General features: G+C 36.5%; 1 long non-coding RNA gene across 1 annotated transcript; it reads left to right on the top strand.

The window, feature by feature from the left end:
• The first annotated feature begins 282 nt into the window (after window positions 1-282).
• Window positions 283-9,526, top strand: LOC147911738 (uncharacterized). The gene is made up of 3 exons (XR_015550404.1): window positions 283-374; window positions 1,752-1,808; window positions 8,240-9,526. It is a non-coding gene; the product is annotated as an uncharacterized LOC147911738 (long non-coding RNA).
• The last annotated feature ends 1,540 nt before the right edge of the window (window positions 9,527-11,066 follow it).

The raw sequence follows: 11,066 nt of genomic DNA, 5'->3' as shown, positions 1-11,066 counted from the left end.
TCTCTTTCGTTATTCATAACAAGCCCCTTTTCATCACAACTAAATTAATGCTAAGGAGGTGACTCAGGGTGGGGCCCTAGATAGCCTCAGGATGGGGCTGGTCAGCAGAAAGACCAAGTGATTAAACTGTTGAAAATTTCAGCTCCACCCACTGACCTCTTAGAAGGGGAGAAGGGAAATCTGGGACTGAGCTGTATAAAAACTCTTAAACAATGAGACTCGGAGAGCTTCCCAGTTGGTGAACACTGAGGTGCTGGGAGGGTGACATCCTGGAGAGGGCATGGAAGCACCACAGCCCTCCCTGCTCCCCATATCCGGCCCTACGCATCTCTTCCATTTGGCTGTTCCTGAGTTGTATCCTTTATAATAAACTGGTAAATGTAAAAAAAAAAAAAAAAAAGTCAATTGGCCACAAATGCATGTGTTTATTTCTGAATTCTTCCCCAGTTTTTTAATGGAAGTGTTTAATCCATTCCAATGCAATGTGACACTGTATATATTTTGGTTTATGTCTACCATTTTATTTATTTTTGTGTTTGTTCTCTCTGTTTTTGTTCCTCTATTCCCCCTTTCCTGCCTTCTTTTGGATTATGTAACTATTCTTTAGTAACTTTTTTTAGTATTCCATTTTAATATGTCAACTGGCTTTTAATTATATCTCTTTGTATTGGAGAATGATTTAGATGTCAAATATAAATTAGTATCTTCCATATATGCTACATTATTATATAATTTTTAAATATGTATATCAATACGTAATTTTCCCTTTTAAGCTGATAACTTTGTTTCCTTTTTGTGGTTTTCTTAGGTTAAGTTATTCCTAAGAGTATTCAGTTGGGGCCACATAATGAGGGGAATTGAATGCCACACTAAGGAATTTAGATTCATTATTGACATTTGATAAAAGACTAAGATGCTACCTCCAAAGCAAATGCAAAACTTTGGACATAGTTAGAATAGAATAAAATGGGTGGGTGACCCACACAGAATTTAAAGTCATTGTTACAGTGTTTTAATTCTTATTCCAGGCTATGACAGCATGTGACATATGGTAAGTTGCTTACCCATTCTGAAACTCAGTTTCATCATCTGTAAAGCGTATATAACAATGCCTAAAACTAGTAGTACATTTGTGAGGATTGAAAAGAAAATTTATAGAAATGTTACTGGTGATGTTGTTAATAGTATTAATATTGTTATTATCTGAAGCCTTCAAGGAGGTAGAAACTATCTTTTCCCTAAGTAGGCAGGTGTACTAAGAATTTGTTAGGCACAGCCTCTTTACATTTTCCCAAGGCCTTTGGTTCACTAGGGAAAGAAATGGGACTTAGGTGAAGGGTAAAACAGAAAAAGGAGGAAATATCTATTTAAATTCTCCCTCTTGTCAGTCTATTAAGCCTAACCAAGTATCTCTCATTAAAACAACTATAAATCTAAGCTCCCATCATCCTTTAGTACCTCCCAATATCTCTCCTTCCCTTCATAGACAAACTTCTCCCAAAAGTTGCCTATTATCCCTGGCTCCATTTCCTCAATTCCTATTTATTCCTAAGCTTCTGCTGTCAGGCTCACCACTCCTTCATCTCACTGAACAGTTATCATTGAAGATCAAGATATTTTATGTTATATATTTTTTTCTCTCTCAATAACATCGGTAACCCTGGCTTCTGGGACTTATGAGGCTCTCCTATTCTCCTTTTCTTACCTCTCCTGTTCGTACCTCACTGGCTACTTTTCTGTCTCGTTTGCAGGTTCACTCTGTTTTACCTGAACACTCAATATTGGAGTTCTTGAAGTCTCAGACCGAGGTAATCATTATCCATATGCTGAATGTTCACACCTTGATATATGCAGTCTCTGAGTGCTAGGCCCATATAGAATATGCTCATATGACATCACGTCTCTTTCTGGCTTCATCTCCCATCATTCTTCCCCCCAATCTCTGTTTATGTGTTTTCTCCCCTCCTGCCACAAGGTTTTTGCATGGCGATTCCTTCTGCATGGAATTCTCCCTCCCTTTTTGTCTCCTTAACACTTGCTCATCCTTCAGATCTCAGCTAAAGGGTTATAGCCTAAGAATTCTTCCCTGACATACCTGTCTACGTGTAATAGACTGCTTAAGGACTCATTTTCCAGTTGCACTGGTGGACCTTGGAGCACGTTGTTTTCTTTCTAATGAGTAGGCCTTCAGCCAGAGAACAGAATCCTGGGGAGTAGATAAAGATTGTGCACACACAGATGTTGCCTCCAACTTCCCAAGGCCCTGTGGAGAAAAGAGCGGAGACTCCTTAAATGAACAGAGGAGTTAAGGATTACAAATATTCCCCACTCCAGGTAGAATTCGATACACACTGATAGCCAAGAAAGGTAAATAAAGCCAGTCTGACAGCCCATGGTTTCTCAAGGAAACAGTCTTTTCTTATCCCGTCAGGAGAAAGGGCCATCGGTTAGTCCAAGGGCTGCCACATCAACCACATGGACTTTGTGCCTTAGGCTATCCCAGATAGACGTCCATCACACCTGCCTCTTATGGGACCAATTTAGTGTCATCCTGACTCCTATCAGGAGTGACCAGACAAGCAGGGATGGCATTGCCCAGGCACAGCGAGGATGATCAGACATCTGTGGACCGAGTTTCCCAGGCACAATTACCCACCAATGTGTTTTGAAAACACATAGCTAGAGGTAGCATGAGATGGGCTTCTGGGAAACTGGTAATATTCTATTTCTTGATCTGAATGCTGGATAAATGGATGTGTTCAATTTTTGATAGTTCATTGAGATACATGACTATATGTGCACTTTTCTGTATGTATACTTCAACAAAATGATTTTTAAAGCAATTTTACAGTTTTATTTCAAACACAAGTTGATACCTGAATTCAAACTTTTATATTATAATTAATGTGTATGAACCAGTTTTATATATAAGGATTGTAATCTTTAACTAATTCAGGGATAGTTCTGATGATGAAAAACAGTCTTCTTCTAAAGTGACATTTGTTTTGGGGGCCCTAGCATTGAGAGGGAATTGTTTCTGGGACTCCTTACTAAGACCCTAGGTCAAATTATCTTGTTATAAGCTCTCCTAACCCCATGTCACTCGTCATCATGCCACTTGCCTTTCTTGTCATTTTGTGCTCATTCTTCTTTTGACTATTTAATTAATGCCAGCCTCTCCTACAAAGGGACAACTCCATTAGGACTGAGGCTGTATCTGTCATATTCACTGTCAAATCCCCAAGATCTGGCATAGTACCTGGAATATCATAGGTGCTCAATAGATATTTGTTGAATGAATCAATGAATCAATGAATGAGAAAAATATCTAGGGACAACAATGGCAGGGCATTGAGGGTGTGAAAGGGGTTGTAGGTGTTTAAAACAGGAAATGCTGCCCTCTTTAAACTGATTTAAGCAGATAATAGAATAGTTTTACTGTGATTGTGAAAGAATATCATTTACATCCTATCCTATCGTTCATGAGTTTTTTTATAGGAACACTTGGACACTTTCATAGTTTTAACTTCCAAATTCCAACTTGTTTTTCATCAAAAAACAACTTGAAAATGTACCATAAAAACAGTGTGCCACATTCTACTGCTGCACTGACCACATAAGAAACAGAAGCATGGGAATGTGCCCTTTATGTGGATTTTCAACCGAGACTGAAATATTGCTTTGAGCTTTCCAAATCTCTCTGTAATACACTACTGACAGATTGGAAAGTTAATTCATAACCTTGCAATCTTTTTGTTCCCAAAAATCACAGAAAGAAGGAACTCATCTTTAAAAACATGCCTGAACCATCCAGATAGCTTTATATATACTTGTAAATGGTTCGATCCCATCCTCTTTCAGCTATTCCTTGCTATCAGGTATCTCTTCATATATGTAATTAAAATAGTCCATCACTGCTGTGACATTAACAGCAGTCTGATACAGCTTTCTCCTTCAAATAAATAACATCTAATTTGTCAATCAGCAATATCCCAAGGTATGTGCTGAGCAGAACATACAACAAACCACACATCACCCCTATCTATAGACTAAACTTTCAATCAAGAGCTACCCAGAGCTAAATCATTGCAAGAATGACATAGCTTGTATTATGCATCCTGTTGAAGGTTTTCACATTTCTTTAAGCTTACTGCAAGGTTCACAAAACAGAATAAAGGAATAAGCCAATTCTTTTAGGAAAAGAAGGCAAAACTATCAATATGTAGTGACTGATACAAATGATAATTTTTTCTTTTAGAAAACAAATAAACTACTTCATGTAACAACATCTTACTAGAGAAAATGTAAGACAATGCTCAAATTTTCAAAGATTCCTAAATGATAGAGAAAATAAATATTTTGCTACCTGGGGCCAACCTGTTTTCCTGTCATTGTGATTGAAATGCCTATTATTAGAGCTGCTCATTTTGTTTATCAAATGGTAGCCTTAAAAAATGTTGTAAAATTCAAATGTGGTGTGATTAGGCTAACAAAGTAAATTGCAAGTAGAGCTAAGGAGTGATTAGTGTTATATTATTTAGCTTTCACATAACATAGAGAAAGGTGTGGATATAATGATGAGAAAGGTGACTTCTGATGAGGAAATGATCTCAAGTGTGGTCTAGGGAGGTAGCCACAAAAGACAAGAAGCAAGAGGGCAATAGGCTCTTTAAAAATGTGGTAGCAGACAGGTGTTAAAGGGAGGGCTGGTCCAGATGATATATATAGATGCTATCCCCTCCTGGAGGTCGAGTTTAATCCCCGACCCCCATTGAACATGAGCTGGATTTAGTGACTCCTTTCCAAAGAACAGAGTATAGAAAGGGGAAAATGGTAATCTTATAATGGAGAAACCTGGCAAAGACTACTGTCTTATGCAGTTCGGGCTACTATAACTAAGTACCATAGACTGCGTGACTTATAAACAACAGAAATCTATTTCTCACAGTTCTGAAGGTTGGAAGTCCAAGATCAGAATATGAACATGGTCGGGTTCTGGTGAGAGCCTCTTCTAGGTTGAAGACTGCTGACTTCTTTTTGTGTCCTCACGTGGAGGAAAGAAGGCAAGGGATCTCTCTGGGTTCCCTTTTATAAGTGCACTAATCCCATTCATGGGAGCTCTACTCTCATGACTTAATCACCTCCCAAAGGCCCACCTCCTATCACATTGGGAATTAGGATTTCAACATATGAGTTTTGTGAGGATACAAACATTCAGTCCATTGCAACTACCTTAACCAAATGATCAAGGTTAATATCACCAGTGATGAATCATGTTGATATCATGTATCCCCTGAAATGATGTGATGGAAAGGGCACTTTACCTTTGTGGTATTCCTCTAAAAATCCCTAACTCCCCTGTCTAATCATAAGAAAAACATCAGCAAATTGTAACAGAGGGACATCCTAAAAAATACTTGGTCATTCTTTTTAAAAACTGCCAATGTCAGGAAAAACAAGGAAAGGTTGAGAAACTGTCACAGCCAAGATAAGCCTAAGGAGATGTGATGACTAAATGCAACATGCTATCCTGGATTGGATCCTGGAACAGAAAAAAAAGGACATTAGTGGAAAAACTGGTGAAATATGAATGACACCTGGAGGTTTAGTTAGTAGTAATGTTGGTTTCTTAATTTTTACAAATGTATCATGATAACGTAAGATATTAACATTAGGAGTACACAGTATAAGGAAACTGTACTATTTTTGTATTATTTTCTGTAAATCTATAATTATTCCAAAATAAGGAGTTTATTTAAAAAATAATGTTAAAAATCTCTTTGGTTCTTTGTTACCATCATAAAGTAACTTATAAGTATTGGCATGGCTGCTTTCTTCTAAGGCCTCTATCCTTGGCTTGCTGATGGCTGTATTCCCCCTGTGTCCTCACATGGTCTTCCCTCTCCAGGTGTCTGTGTCCTAATCTCCTCTTATTGTAAGGACACCAGTCCTACTGGATTAGGGTCCATCCTAGTGACCTCATTTTACCTTAATTACTTCTGTAAAGACCCTCCCTCCAAATATAGTTGCATTCTGACATACTGGGGGTTAGGAGTTCAACATATGAATTTGTGGGGGGGGCACAATTCAGCCCATAACACAGCTCAACAAACCTGAGTTAGAATCCCTCATATTAATATAGAAATTAATATATAAACTGTTCCTGCACAAAGTAATGCTATATAAATACATGTGAGTTGTTGTGGTGCTTATAATTACTATTTTCTGGGCAAACTCTAAAGCCATCCAGACTCTCCTATTATTCTCAAAAGGGGAGAGCTTCACACTAAGGATTGAGATAGAATTTCATACCAACCCAGAAATATGTGGCCTCAATGTCAGCTTTAGGCTGATTTAAGAGAAATAAGGAAGGTAATTTTTCTTGCATACTTGTTTGGACTGAGATTTATATTTGCTACATCAGTTTAGGCTAAAACAGAACAGAATTCTTCCCTGAAAGGCCTGATAGCTAATCTATAGGTATAATACACAACAAACCATAGAGACAACTACCAATTACTTGAAAAGTGAGCTTACAGTGGGTTAGTGCTGTGCAGTCAAAGAAATGGCAGTATTGACATGCCAGGTGACTCTGCTGCCTACTAAGAGACATCCAGAGTTCGAGGATTTATTTCAAATACTTTCTGCAATCTCAGGGCTCAGGCACAAGCGGGAGACAAGACAAGGGCCATACATTCTATTCACTGCCGAACAAGAAAAAAGGGTTAATTAAATAAGGCAGCAAATATATAAAATAATTTTAAAATAAGTTACAGAGAAAGGATTAAAATGCCAGGATGAATTTTCATGTTCACCTCTCTTACAAAGTAATTGAAAACCAAAAGCAACAAGTAAGCAAGATTACATGCAGCTCTTTTCTAGGAAAGAAAAGTGGGTCACTAAGGGCCACCAGCCTTTCGTCAGTCCTTGAAGAAAGTGCACCCCTGCCAACAATTCAGCACCAGCTGCAGATAGATCCGTACTGTATCTATTGTCACTCTTACATTTTTTGAGCGGAGAAAACAATGTGACGGTGTCAGGAGGGCAGTTGTAATAACAGTCTAGGCCCCTGTATTAGTCATGATTCTCTAGAGAAACAGAACCAATAGGAGATATATATACATAGAGAGAGAGAGAGAGAGAGACAGAGAGACAAAGAGACAGAGAGAGAGAAAAATATATGAAATATTATTTTTGTCAGTTCTCACACATTTGTTCTTCCAGATGATCTTTTGAATTCAATTGTCAAGTTTAAAAACATCCGTTATGATTTTGATTGGGATTTCATTAAATTTATTGATCGCTTTGGAAAGAAATAAACAGTTTTATAGTATTGAGACCTTCAATTCAACACCATAATATGCTTCTCTATTTACTCGTTTTCTTAATGACTTCAATACACCTTATAACTTTATTCTTGTAGGTCTCATACATTCGTTGTTAAGCTTATTTGTTATTTATTAAACTTTAGAGTTTAGGTTGTTATTATAAATGGAATTTTTAAAGTATATTTTAAACTAGCTACTACTCATACGTGGGGAAAATATTATTTGTGTATCTTTATAATGACCAGTTGATTAGTTCTGGAATAAAACTAAAAGGGCATCCTGATTAATATTCAGTACATTGAATATATATTAATTATAAAAATATAAATTATAAAATATATGTTAATTATAAAATTCAGTTATTTTGCTTTCTTGATCCACTTGTTAAATGGGGTTTAATCAGTAGTACTGAAGTTTTTGGTGTCAAATGAAGATTAATTTGTGGATAAAAACTCAATAAATATATCTGTGTTGCATGCTGGACTACCCTGGGAACGATAGCAAAGTTTTGGAGTCCGTAGTAGAATATCGATATTCTGAACTTTTCTTAGAGACAGTGTATATCACCATTGTGGGTCAGGTCCTGACATGTAGTAGTCCCAAAAGAAATGTTTACTGTAATGTAGACTGTGAGGAAGTGTGGCGGAAGTATTAGATCATGGTACAAAGATCCTATCGTTGGATGATAGTGTACCTAACGTGATTATACTTCTTTATCACTTTAACCTCTTGGAACATATTTTGTCCTCATAATTCTCTGTATGATTTGCAATTTCTTGACATTTCAAATAATGTCATGCATAAATTATAGCTATCTCTTCTAAGAACTTACTATTTGTACTAATTATTAACTCATTTAATCCTTACAACAACTATATACAGTAGGTACTAACGCTATATTAATTTTACAGATGAAGGAAACAGAGATGTCTCAAGCTTCTGGAGAAATGAAGCGACTTCTCCCAGGCCACACAGTTGGCAGTAGAAGAGACAGATTTTCACCCCCACGCAGCAGTCTGGCTCTAGAGTCTCTGCTTATAGCACTCCAGCTGCCTCCTTTTCCCACTGGAGTCATCTCTTCCATTAGGACTTTTTTAAACTCTCTGCAAGGTGTACAAATTAAGTTGCCCACATTGATAAAGAGAATAAAGATGAATTCATCTATGAAGAATTTACTTCTAATGAACTTTAAACTGTCAATATTTTCCCCATGAGTCTTAAGACACAAAAGGAGGCTTTAGATTTACATAATCTTAGTTGGTATCTGTTCTAACACACACAGGAAACTAAAGACTTAGAGAGGGAAGATGATCACCCACGGTCACACAAGGAGTTAGTGGCAAAGGAGTAGGATTTAGGCCTCCTGTCTAGGGCTACTCTTTCTAGCCACTTGGGAGAATACACAATTTTGTTCTTAAAACCTGAAACATCAGGAAGTGCGCTACCTTTTGGATAAGCCAGGATATGGCTGGTTAATCATCCTTTTCATGACGTAGGATTCTGATGCTGGGAGTCAATGCATGTCTAAAAGCAAAATGTGTTCTTCTAACTAGCATCAAGCCCAGAAACAAAAAAAAAAAGTCAATTCACAAAAGCTAAACATCTGTTTGTATTTGGCTACCTCCCAGCAAGTGAATACTCATTTCAGTTCAGCCTTTGTGTTTTCTTGAAAATGGAAAACCTTGGGAAAATGTGAACATTTGTTCCTTTCATTATTGTGGTGAAACAAAGGTTTGGAGGGGACAGAAGGGAAATGCAAACATTTTTGCAAACATCTCCCACAGGCCAGCTGGTAAAATTATTGCCAAAAAGCACAGGCAGGACTAAGTAAATGTGACATTTTTAAAAAAGTGATGTGTGTGTGTGTGTGTTTCCAGGAATCTGTTTATAACAGAAATTATCTCAACTAAATATGTCTGAGAACTATCACTCATCATTATCACTCCAGCTGTGACATAGTGCTAGTGAGGCCGACTATTCCCTATTATTGACCTAACACAAAGTAGTTGTCTCAGTCAAAGTAGTTAATGTGGTATGATGCCCATCACCATGTAAATCAACCTCCTCTTGCAGGTTCACACAATACACTGGTTTCCAGCTACTGAATGTATAAGTGAGTGGGTCTTGTTTACAGTCCCAGAGAGTTATAAACAAAGCAAGCACATATTTTTAATTAAAAGGATCTCAGTGATGTCTCTGTGTGGAATACAAAGAATTTTAGGTTACTTTGCTTTCTTTATGTAACTACATATGTTAGATGTACATGGCACAATGTGAAATGGGGGTCCTGTGTTTTACTTTTGGAAATAGCCTCGGATTGGTGAGGAGAAGATATGAGAATTTTTGTAAAATGCTTTGTTCTCTGCAAACCATATTCTCTGACTCACAGATTTAAGTACGTTATATATCTTTTCCAAAATACAATAAAATGATTTTATTCTTTGATGTCTTATGATAGCATACAAATTCTCTATAAGATGCCTGAATAGGGAGCAGTATCTGTCCGGCATATGGCATTTTTTTCATGAATTAAAATTGCTATTGAATTAGTCATATGTGAAAATTCTGATCTGCAACAACCTGAATGCAAGCATGGAAAACAAACTGTGCCTTAGGATGCAAGAATGCTGCCATTTTAAAAGGTACTTTTTCAAAAGGGGTCTTTTTAATTTTGAGTCATTACCTCACCTGTGAATGTATGAGACACAGTCATGTGCCAAGATCACTATTTTCCAATACTCAGTAAGAATAAACATATATAGGGACCTGATAAAAATCAAACAAGTCTCTCCTTCTCACCCTTTCTTTTTTACGCTGTTCTCTGTCCTTGGAATCATATTTTACTTCAATATGCTTCAAAATAATTTGTGTTCTTTTCATTTCGTTCACAAATATCCCCATTCAGGTCCATGGGCAAATAAACACATATAAAACAGAAATGTACATTGGTTTAAATAATTATTTCAAATTACTCTGACTTCATGACAAATAGTTTCATTATACCTAATTAGGAATTTAATATTATAAAAAGGTTTTGTAATAGGTAAGTTTTTTAAAATAAAAACAGACTAGAAATTTTAGGACAGTTTAATACATGAAAATTATTTTACACAGCATCAGAGACCTTATATTTTAATCCTTACTGTGGTTCTATAAACCATAATCCCAATTCATATTTTAATGGCAAAATCACAAGACAGCTATAAATAACTACAAACACCTACATCCACACACACATCCACACACACACACACACACACACACACACACACTAGCATATACATTCTCCCTTATACAGAAAGCAGAATGTTATTACTAGATATGATATTAGACAAAGGAATTTACCATTCTGAGTCTCAGTTTCTACCTTGTAAAACACTGAAGAAAATGTTTTTTTCATGGTATAGTTAAGATAATCAAAGAAAATAACATGAATGTTCATTATGTAAACTACAAAGTGCTTTCCACATGTAAGATTTTTGTTTTTGTTGGCTTTCTCTTCCAAAATTCTGGATATGGAGTCAGCTCAAAAATACTTCTAGAATGAATCTATACATTCACAGGACATAATTTTATTGACTATATAACTATGATGGAGTTTCCCACATCATATGTGGACTTCTGATTCTATTGTAGTTAATAAGTTTTATATACTGTGTAACAGATGTGTGTTAAAATAGTTACAGCCCTGGTAATCTGTTGAGAATATAAGAGAAAGAAAAAAGCATTACACATTTT

The sequence above is a fragment of the Ceratotherium simum genome, chromosome X (genome assembly GCF_057802395.1).
Source record: "Ceratotherium simum simum isolate JZ-2026a chromosome X, ASM5780239v1, whole genome shotgun sequence".
NCBI lineage: Eukaryota > Metazoa > Chordata > Mammalia > Perissodactyla > Rhinocerotidae > Ceratotherium > Ceratotherium simum.
The sequence above is the reverse complement of the archived record's forward strand: the minus strand, read 5'-3'. Positions and strand labels throughout refer to the sequence as shown.